The sequence below is a fragment of the Mobula birostris genome, chromosome 9 (genome assembly GCF_030028105.1).
Source record: "Mobula birostris isolate sMobBir1 chromosome 9, sMobBir1.hap1, whole genome shotgun sequence".
Classification (NCBI taxonomy): Eukaryota; Metazoa; Chordata; class Chondrichthyes; order Myliobatiformes; family Myliobatidae; genus Mobula; species Mobula birostris.
In genome coordinates, this window is record NC_092378.1 from 99,255,081 (window position 1) to 99,267,210 (window position 12,130).

At 40.3% G+C, this 12,130-nt stretch overlaps 1 protein-coding gene across 1 annotated transcript in view; it reads right to left on the minus strand.

The window, feature by feature from the left end:
• The window catches only part of lmf1 (lipase maturation factor 1), a 523,997-nt gene that overhangs the window by 463,150 nt on the left and 48,717 nt on the right, over nucleotides 1-12,130 (minus strand). The window lies entirely within an intron of this gene.

A 12,130-nucleotide genomic window follows, 5' to 3' on the forward strand; every position in this document is an offset into this window, starting at 1 on the left:
CAAGCATGACTAGGAACAGAAAGCAAAGCACACGATAATATTTAGATTTTTCCATTTTCCATATGACCATTGCATAGCTTTTTCCCCAACTACTTAAGGGGTTTTTGGGAAAACAAATTAATACGTGATATTTGGAAGCCACTTAATGAGCATGCATAGACCTATGTCGAGTCCCAAAGCACTTCACTTGAAGTGGTCAGTATCACATGCATATAGACATCCCATACAAATATAACTCCGCATATGAAGAACCAAATCCAAAATAAAACGTTAGTTAGATAACATTTGGAGTATTCAGCACATTTCTGATCCCCATTCTAAGTGAATAATGTGAAGTCTTCGGAGAGGGTACAAAAGAGGTATATCAGGACATTGTCTGGATTGGAGCACTTTAACTACAATAAGAGGTTGGGAAAACTTGGATATTTTTTCCCAGAACATCAGAGGCTGAGGAGTGACCTGTGAGAAGTATATAAAATTATGATTGGCAAAGATTTCACAGTCTCTTCCCCCCCCCCCCCCATTGTTAGGGTCAAGAGGCAGGAAAGTTGAAAGGAGATGTGCAAGGCAAGTTTTTATGTAATATAGAGAATGGTAATGGATTGGGACATACTGCCAGAGATAGAAGTGGCAGATATCACAGTGGCATTTAAAAGGTCTTAACGCAGACACATAAACAAGCAGGGAATATAGATTGTATGGGAGCTGATGAGACATGAGAGAAATAATGGGTCACAGGACCTGACTCTGCACTGTTCTAGGTTATATGAGGGACAGGGAGAGGGACAAAATAATAAATAAAATGAAGTGCTCATGAAAATAAGATTATATTCCTGCATCATTTTAACCAATTTCACATGAATTAAGCAACTTTCATTCATTGTGTAATTGTCTCCAATTCTACTTTGCAACATTGAAATTTCACAGAATATTATCTGATAGAAAACCGTAACTCGAAAAATAAAACTACACAGCAAGACAGCAAATAAAATTCAGTTTACATGCTACTGCACTTTGCAGATCTATCACCCAACAGAGTGCATTATTGAATACTTTGAGAACTACTGTTAAGCAGTATAGTTTGTTGAATTACAGTCTTCTAGAACAAATTTTATAACCAAATATTTATAGTTCCTATAGAGTTCTTTTAACCTAAACAGTATTTCAGGTGCTGATGTACAAATGATAGAGAATGCAAATTCACAGAAATTCTATTGGCAGAAGTAAAAGGCATACAAAACATGCAAATTGAGAGAAAGTTAAACAAAAACAGAGTAAAAGAAAACAAAATCACCAGCGCACAGGATAATCCAAACAACATCCACAGCTATTGAACATTACAGGTCCAGCAATGACATGCATCATTGCATGCTGTAACCCCAGTTTTGTTATACATTTTGACAATTTTTGGACATGCATTTATTTGACAATAAATCAAGATTTTTAAAAAGGTGCTCATTCCGGCATCAAAAAATAAAATCTGCATGCTGGGAAACTTCACTTATGTTCGTAGGTTTATCTGCCCTGGAAGAATGATGTTTTGAAACATTCAGCAATTGAGCTTCAATGCACACAGAGTCATAGAATTGCACAGCACAGAAACAGGCTATTTGGCCCAACTAATACATGCTAATCAGTGGGCACCCTTCCATATTAAACCCATATCCAGTACTTGGTCCATAGCCTTCTACACCCAAGCAATTTAAGTGCTTATCATTAATCCTGTAACTTCATTTCATTAACTAATTACTTAATGCACTTCATTAATGTTGTCAGTGATCCAACTTCAATCACTCTTTCAGGCAGTACTTACCACTCTCTGGGTTAAGAAGGTCTCTTCACCCTTACACTAAGTCTATGCCATTTAGTTTTATCTTCCGCTTATACGGAGAAAGGTTTCCTGCAGAAAATTGTACTTATAACACTCTCCTTATAATTGAACTGCTCCATTCCAGCAATATCTTAGCTAATTTCCTCTTCACCCCTTCTAGCATTATCACATCCTTCATATAGCATGGTGACCTGAATTGCATGCAGCATTCCTGCTGACATCTGACCAAGGTTTTATAAAGTTGAAGCATAACCTTCCTACTTCTGTATTCAGTGCCCTAACTAATGAAGACCAGTAACCCATGTGCTCCTAAAAACGTTATCCATCAATATCACCATCTTCAAGAATCAACGAACTTGTACTCCAATACATTTGTGGTATATCCAACCCTCCTTAGTGCCCCGAAATGCATCATTTCATATTTGCCTAAATATAACAAAAACAACAAATTTCAAATCATATATGGTGATAATAAACCTGATTTTGATTAATTTGATTAAACTCCATCTGCCATTTTCCAGTACATTTCATAATACATCAATATTGTTTGATATATAGTTGAATACCCAGCATAAGAAAAAACAAGATACATCTTAAGTGGTTCAAGCATATATTTGATGTTCAGTGTTATTAATGTGAAATTTCAGTTAAGAGTAGTTACACAAGATCCCACAAAATGATAACCAAAATGATCAATATGCTTTTCTTGTTTTTTTTAAACAAGAAATACTGCCGTCAAAAGAAATGTCAGGAGGAACTTCAGTCTAACAACTTACATAAGCAATTGCTTCACTGCACAGATTTCTGGGGAAGAACAAAAGAAAGGGTATGACAAAAATTTCATGACATAAAGTATTGCGCATCGTTTTGTAGAAATAGCTATCAGTCAACCTATAAGCAATAACAGGGATAGCTAATATGGGTCCTTAAAATGTGTCGTGTCACTTTCCCATCCAACTGTCAAATTTTCTGATTCTGGAAGAGGGTAAGATCTATCAGTCTCTGTAATGAATGCACACAGCAACTAAAAATACCCAGTGTTAAAGTGCACAGAATCCCAAAGATTCATAACTTCACAAATGAAAAACAAAATTATTTTCATGTCAAATGGTTAAGCTATAATGCTGAGATAATGAGTCAATGGAATCTCCAGGGAGGGTCCTAGCTCCAATCTCCTACATACTCATATTTGCTATGAATGGACTTTCCAAGAAGATGAGTTCCTCACACCACATAAACCTGCTTGTCATTCTTCAGTTGGGTTTGAAACAGAATAACATATAATAATACGAAGTTCTAGCTCTGTGAAGCCAGAGAGAGAAATGATGTCCCTAACAACTCAAAAAAAAACTTACTATGTTATCGATCCTTTCACCTCAGGATATCTCAGTTCAACCTACAGCCAATTCCGCATTTTAACCTTAGTCATGGTTTGTAACACAAATAATTCCACACAGGCACACATCCTACAAAGCAATCACGAGCAGTACTGTCAGTAAGTTTAATTAACAACGATGGCCTGAACCATTTCATCTACTCAGATAAAGGATGTTTTCTGCCTTGATTTGTATTTTCCTGACTAGTATCAATCTCAACCACACAGGAGCCTGTTTTTGTCCTAGGTTAAAAGGAGAAAGTTCCGAAAATAATCAGCAACTCAGCCGGTGCTTGTGCATACTTTTATGCATTGAATTGCTGCCACATAATTGGTTGATGAGATACTTGCCTCAATGAGTAGGTGTACAGGTGTACCTAATAAAGTGGCACTAAGTGTATGTTTTTAAACTAGAACCTTATAGGATAGGGAAGTCAATAGTTGAGGGAGCAGCACAGAAAAACTAAAATACAGTAAGACAAGGGGAAGTTGCTCTTATATCTTGCCTGTTACCACCATCCTGGAGACCAAAGGGTATTTTCAGATAATGCAGAGATTCACTTGCTCTTCTTCAATCTAACGCAGTGCATTCACTGTCCATGATGTGGTCTGTTCTACAATGAAGAAACCAGTTGTACCTTGGTTTGATTTGTAAATGCTTGTAATATTTTATGAATCACTAGTTTTTATTTTGCTTTTTGAAACTCATCTATATGTTGATACCTGCTCCAAATGTTTCTTGTCTTAACATTGTATATCATGCAACATCATCTTATTCTCTTGGTTCCAGGTATCATTTGCTCTCATTTCCTCATTGTCTTCATATTAGTACTAGCCTGACCATTCCCTTTCCACAGACTTCAAAGTAATAACCTACCTCAGCCTTGTCCTTATTATAAAAATCCTTAAAACCCAGAATTAGCTACATTTAGACATTGCATTTACAATTTGTTTGGTCTTACTGTTTAACATTGCTGATATCCTAAATTGGAGGTCTTGAAAATTGTTTTTGTATCTCAGAAAAGTAAGTTGCAACATGGTTATGGTATTTCACTGCTTTTGTAATCAAATCTTTTTTCTGTGTCTCTGTGGATACATCCAAACACATCCAATCACATTCAACAAACAAATCTAGGAAATCAACCAGCTATATAAAGAGCACAAGTTTCACAACTGAATTTCTTCCAAAATTTACTTGCTTGTGAGTTACCTTGTAAGTAAAGCAGTCAGTAGACAAATAATATGAAACAAGTCCAGCTACACCATGCGCTGTAGACAACTGTGTTTAGTAAACTAAATAAAATAATCCTGAATCCATATAAAGAAAAGAACCAAAGCAACTGTTGGAAAATACAGAGATCATTAACAGCTGCTTGATAAATTTGCTAACAAACCTTCAGTTAAACTGGCCATGCTGCATTCACTTTTATGCAAAAATAGATCTACAGATTCCAAATCTTCCTTTGCATTGGTATCTTCCTGAACAAATGGCAAAGGCAAGAAGCAGCAATGGAATGTCTACAAACTTGCCTAACTATACACGGTCATTTAGATTAAATGTGTGCATGCACACACACCACTCACATGGAAAACAGCTAATCATTAGTGTCCTTTGTTCACTCACATTCTCTATTCCCTCTCCCTACCACTCACTGTATCTTAAAATACACTTGTCCCTTATGAACGACACAGTTCATTACCTGAAATGTAGACAGTTTTTCTTCCTGCTGACACTACTTAACATGCTGAAAGCTTCCAGAAAATTCTCTTTCATGCTCTGCACCAGGAATAGATCGCTCCATAATCGTCTAAAATGTTGCTGCCCTCATTGTAACTCACAATGAGATCTATTCACCTCTGATTATTGAAATACATTGTCAGTTTTGTTCCTGTCCCCAAAGGTCCAACATCTCTGAGTCAGTGCCCATTTGTTTCATTAGAAGTCTACTGAAAGGATGAGGATGAGAGAATGGTCATGTGAGGAGAGATTGAGCCAAACTGATCAAAATACCCTCTGTAGTTTAGAAAACTGAGATGTAATTTCTAAGTTATCAATCTACAACATTAATTATGCTTATCTCTCCATTGATGCTATCTATCTTACGGAGTATTTCCAGTATACTCTGCTTCTATTAAAAATTCTAAGTGGGATTGACAGAGTTAATGCCAAGAGGCTGTTTCTTCAAGCTAAAATGTTTAGAACAAGGGAACATAGCCTTAGGAAATGGGGTTGGCCTTTAAAGAATAAGCAGAAGAAATATCTCTTTACTCAGAATGGTAAATTGCTAGAAAATTGACCCTAGGGGTACACTGAATACAGAATATAGATGAATGGACATCCAGATAAATTTAACTTTAGACTCTCAAGAAATCAAGGATCATCATGAAAGCGAAGTTGAGGTATAGGAGCAGCCTTGAACTTATTAAATCGAGCTGGCTTAAGGACTGAGCAGCCTATTCTTCCTTTAACTTCTGTTTTGTGTTCTCAATCCAACTATTTGTGCCATTCAACTGCCACTGTTATGAAATGAGAAATACTGTATGTTAAAAAACAAAAAGTAATTTGTTTTCCTTCACAAGAGAATTGGCTGTAATCAAAAGAGAACCATAGCAAGAAGAGATGACTGAACATCAGATCCAAACCTCTGGGGTATGAAGCATTATTAAGATCTCTGTAGTGGGCCAGAAAAGAAAAAAATATCAACAATTGCCCAGAATTTTAGTACTTAGCTTTCCCTTTATTTTCACTTGTACCCGATAATTAAGTCATTAGTTAGCAGTGTGCCAGTGGGAAAAGGAGATGTGACAAGCTTCCTACTTCCACTGAAGGAATTTATCAGAATCCAGTTAACTAATTAATGCATCTAAATGTAATCCTGAAAAAAGGCTTAGCAGAAACTATCAGCAAGTAACTTCCACAAAGAAAAGATATTTGGGAAGGGTATAAGAGTATGGTATCAAAGAAATAGATAGGAAAGATGAAATAAAATATTTCTACAAGTAATGGTGTCCTGAACCAAGGGTGCAGTCAAACCACACAGATAGTGACATTGATTCACAGAGCACTATCGCAGAGGAAAAGGCCTTTTGGCCCATCACACCAAGCTATTATTCTGCCTCATCCCATTGACTGTACCTGGACCATAGACCTTCATACCCCTCCCACCCACATACCTATCCAAACTTCTCTTAAATTTTGAAATTGAGCCCAAATCCAGGACTTCCTCTGACAAGTCATTCCACACTCACTCCACCCTCTGAGTGAAGAAGATCCCCCTTAGGTTCCTCTTAAATATTTCACCATACACCCCAAACATATGAAGATCTAGTCTCAGCAACCCCAGTTGAAAAAGCCTGTTTGTATTTACCCTAGCAATACCCCTCATAATTTTGTACACCACCATCAAGTCTCCCCTCATTCCCCCATGCCGTAGGAAATAATGTCCTGAGCTATTCAACATTTCCCGAAACTCAGGTCCTAAAGTCCCAAAGCATCCTTGTAAATTTTCTCTGTGCTCTTTCAATGTCATTGATACCTTTCCTGTCGGTAGGAGTATGCATGCAATACTCCAAATTTAGCCTCACCAATGTTGTCTACAATTTGAACTTAATATCCCAACTCCTGTAGCACTTTGATTTATGTAGGCCAATGTGCCAAAAGCACTCTTTACATTATCTACCTGTGACACCACTTTCAAGTAATTACAGACCTGCATTGCCAGATCCCTTTGTTCTACCACACTCCTCAATGTTTAACCATTCAATGTGTATGTCCCTCCCTGGTTTGTCCTCTGAAAATGCAACAACTCACACTTGTCTGCAATGAATTCCATCTGCTATTTTTTCACTATCCACCCCACCAGCCTCCGCATCCAGCACATAATTCTCCGAAACTTCTGCCACCAAGCACATCTTTCCCTCCAACCCCCACTTTCTGGTTTCTGCAGGGATCGCTCCTTACACAACTCCCTTGTCCATTTGTCCTTCCCCACTGATCTTCCTCTTAGCATTTGTCCTTGCAAGCGGAACAACTGCTACACTTGTCCCTATACCTCCTTCCTCACTACCATTCAGGGCCCTAAATAGTCCTAGGTGAGATGGCACTCCATCGGTGAGTCTGTTGGGGTCATATGCCGTGTTTAATGCTCCCAGTGTAGCTTCCTGTATATAGGTGAGAAGCGACATAGATTGGGAGACTGCCTTGTCCGTCAGAAAAAGCGGGATCTCCCAGTGGCCACCCATTTAAATTCCACTTCCCATACCCATTCCAAAATGTGTGTCTATGGCTTCCTCCACCTGTCGTGATGAAGCCACACTTAGATTGGAGGCACAACACCTTATATTCCATTTGGGTAACCTCCAACCTGATGGCATGAACATCGATTTCTCAAACTTCCAATAATACTTTCCACTCCCCCTCCCTTTTCCCCCTCTCACCTTGCCCACCCATCACCTCCCTCTGGTGCTCCTTCCCCTTTTCTTTCTTCCACGGTCTTCTGTTTCTTTCACCAATCATCATCCCAACTCTTTACTTCATCCTTCCCTCTCCAGGTTTCACCTTGTGTTTCTCTCTCCCCTCCTCCCACCTTTTAAATCTACTCCAGCTTTTTCCTTCGAATCCTGTCAAAGTGTTTCAAGCCCAAAATGTCAACTGTACTCTTTTCCTCGATGTTGCCTGGCCTGCTGAGTTCCTCCAGCATTTTGTGTGTGTTGCTCAGATTTCCAGCATCTGCACATTTTCTCTTGTTGCCTAAACCTATTAGCCTTGCCTTTTATTCTAAAAGGAACATGCAAACTCGGTAGTCTCAATATTTTACTTTCGAATGCCTCCCACTTAACATTCCACACCTTTCAGATCGTTTTCTGATGACATCAAAATTGGCCTTCCGCAATTCAGAATCTCAACCCAAGGACCAGCCCTCTCCTTTGAAAATCTACAAACTAGGAGTGGTAAGTAGAGTTGAGTTGCAGCTCAACCAACTTGATAAACAGCCAAAAAGAAGCATAGTGTCCTACCTCAATAAGTACTGTCTGGTGACATACCAAATATAATAAAGTATGTTGAGAGATTGGTTATGGAACAGATCAACTATGCCTCAGAAATGGCCAGGATCCACTCCAATTTGCCTCCCACCACAAAAAGAAAACAGGAGATGCAATTTTTCTGACTCTTCACTCTGCTCTGGACCATCTGGACAACAAGAACTCATATGTCACTCTGCTGTTCATCGACTACCATTTGAAGTTCAACACAATTATCCAAACCAAACTTATTGTTAATCTTCAAAGACTTGGGCCTCTGTACCTCACAGAACAACTAGATACCTTTCACATCAGCAGGCCTCAAGCAGTGAGGATCAGTAACAACAACCCTTTGCTGACCATCAGCACAAGTGCACCCCAAGGCTGCATGCTTAGCCACTTGCTCTATCTCACTATATATGCACGACTGGGTGGCTAAAAACAGCTCTAAAGCCATCTTCCAACTCCCCAATGACAATACTGTTGTTGGACAAATCATAGATGATAATGAGTCAGCTAATCAGAGTGAAATAGGTCATTGGCTTGAGTGGTGTCACAAAAACAAACTCTCAATGAACATCAGCAAAACTAAAGAGGTAATATCTCATTAACATTGATTTCTGAAACTTCTGTTAATATCCCCCCCACTCTCCTTCACCATTCCCCAACCCCTTTTCCCTCTCTCACCTTATCTCCTTGCTTGCCCATATCTACCTCTGGTACTCCACCTCCTTTTCTTCCTTCCATGGCTTTTCTGTTCTCTCTGATCAGATTCCCCCTTCTCCAGCCCTGTATCTCTTTCACCAATTAACTTCCCAGCTCTACCAGTTTCACCTATCACCTTGTGTTTCTCTCTCCCCTCCCCTCCCCCCACCCTTTAACATTACTCCTCGTTTTTTCTCTCCGGTCCTACTGAAGGATCTCGACCCGAAACACCAACTGTATTCTTTTCCATAGATGCTGCCTGGCTTGCTGAGTTCCTCCAGCATTTTGTGTGCGTTGCTTGGATTTCCAGCATCTGCAGATTTTCTTGTTTGTAAAGAGGTGATCGCTGACTTCAGGAAGGGAAAGAAGGGTGAAGGTGTGCCAGTCTATGTTGGGGAATCGTAGAGTGAGACAGTATCTTTAAATTCCTTGGCATTATGATATCAGATAACCTGTTCTGCACCTAGCATGCAATGCAATCTTAAGGAAAAGACATCAGCATCTTTACCTTCTTAGGACGGTGGAGATTTTCTATCTATCTATTCATTTATTTGTTGAGATACACTGTGAATAGGCCCCAGCAACCCCTAATTTAACCATAGCCTAATCATGCGATAATTTACAATGACCAATTAACCTATCAACTGATACGACTTCATCACTGAACATTCTGACACACTTCCACAGATGGTACTGCAGTAAGTATCCTGACCGGTTGCATCATGGCACCATGAATATGGCACTAGCGAACAACGTGACCAAAGGTCAAGTCATTCAGACAGCTTACAAAACTACTTCTTTCACTTATTCTTCTTCTTTCAAATATAATTCTGCTACTATTGGAACCTGTGATTTACATTCTGATGGTGTGTTTCCGGGCCGATTAAGCGATCTAGCACTTTGCTGTATCCAAGGGCGTTTGGTGAGGTGTCGAGGGCAGTGCATGGCCTAGAGGCCAAGAAGCCTGGAGAAGGAGCACGAGCTATTGATCAACTAAATCTCTCATTGATCTCGTCAATTAAAGCGTCAAACAAGATTGAAATCAATGACAATAAGAGGGGAAGGTATCCTACCTGCATTTGACAGTTTTCTCTCTCTCACTCACTGCTGTAAGAGAATGGTGCCTGTGTTTAGTCATAGTCATACTTTATTGAATAAATCAATGACAATAAGAGGGGACCAGCCTATTGGTTCAGGCTGTCTGACTCTCCAAGGGAGGAGTTGTAACGTTTGATGGCCACAGGCAGGAATGACTTCCTATGACGCTCTGTGCTGCATCTCGGTGGAATGAGTCTCTGGCTGAACGTACTCCTGTGCCCAACCAGTACATTATGTAGTGGATGGGAGACATTATCCAAGATGGCATGCAACTTGGACAGCATCCTCTTTTCAGATACCACCACAGAGAGTCCAGTTCCATCCCCACAATATCACTGGCCTTACGAATGAGTTTGTTGATTCTGTTGGTGTCTGCTACCCTCAGCCTGCTGCCCCAGCACACAACAGCAAACATGATCGCACTGGCCACCACAGACTTGTAAAACATCCTCAGCATCGTCCGGCAGATGTTAAAGGACCTCAGTCTCCTCAGGAGATAGAGACAGCTCTGACCCTTCTTGTAGACAGCCTCAGTGTTCTTTGACCAGTCCAGTTTATTGTCAATTCGTATCCCCAGGTATTTGTAATCCTCCACCATGTCCACACTGACCCCCTGGATGGAAACAGGGGTCACCGGTACCTTAGCTTTCCTCAGGTCTACCACCAGCTCCTTAGTCTTTGTCACATTAAGCTGCAGATAATTCTGCTCACACCATGTGACAAAGTTTCCTACCATAGCCCTGTACTCAGCCTCATCTCCCTTGCTGATGCATCCAACTATGGCAGAGTCATCCAAAAACTTCTGAAGATGACAAGACTCTGTGCAGTAGTTGAAGTCCAAGGTGTAAATGGTGAAGAGAAAGGGAGACAAGACAGTCCCCTGTGGAGCCCCAGTGCTGCTGATCACTCTGTCAGACACACAGTGTTGCAAGCACACATACTGTGGTCCGCCAGTCAGGTAATCAAGAAGCCATGACACCAGGAAAGCATCCACCTGCATCGCTGTCAGCTTCTCCCCCACCAGAGCAGGGCAGATGGTATTGAACGCACTGGAGAAGTCAAAAAACATGACCCTCACAGTGCTCGCTGGCTTGTCCAGGTGGGCGTAGACACGGTTCAGCAGGTAGATGATGGCATCCTCAACTCCTAGTCGGGGCTGGTAGGCGAACTGGAGGGGATCTAAGTGTGGCCTGACCATAGGCCGGAGCAGCTCCAGAACAAGTCTCTCCAGGGTCTTCATGATGTGGGAGGTCAATGCCAGTCTCTCTCTCTCTCTCCCTCTCTTGCCTGCTGCTCCTGGAGGAAGGTGCCTGTATTTGACCAGTCTCTCTCTCTTCTTCTCACCAGTCTTAGGTCTCAGTCTTAGGTTTCATTCATGTGGCTTGTGGATTGGTCTCTGTAGTTCATGTTATGACGTGTTTCTGGTCTCTGGTTCCTCCTTTTTTTTTAATTGTTATTTTATGCTATTTTGATCGGGGCAGACTAGGTCTCTGGCCTGCAGTCTATGAACAACACAGCACTAAACTGAACTGATCTAAACTGAACATTCCCAGACTGTTTCAATTACTTTGTGGTTTAATGTTTTATATCTTTTCACTCATTTTTGCCTTTTGTGCAAGTTGTTCTTTTTTTTTGCGTGTTGGCTGTTTGATGTCTTCTGTGAATGGGTCCCATGGTGTTTCTTTGTTTCATGGCTGTCTGTGGGAGGACAAACCTCAGGGTTGTATACTGCATGCATACTTTGATTATAAATGTACTTAGAATCTTTGAATGGTCTGGTACAGTAATACAAATGTATGAATCTACAGAGTAGTGGACTCTGCTGAATACATAATGAGCATATCCCTTGCCACCACTGGTAGTATCTAGAGGAGTTCTTGAGTGAAGAAGATAACAAATATCATCTATGATCTCCAACTTCCAGACCATGCCATCTTTTCACAGCTACCATCAGAACAGAACCTTGAAGTTCCACACAATCAGGTTCAAGAACAGCTACTTCCTTTCATCTATTTGGTTCTTAAACTAACTGACAAAGCCATAATGATAGTTTAGCGACACTATGAACACTTAGACCACTTTACACTAAAATATAATTA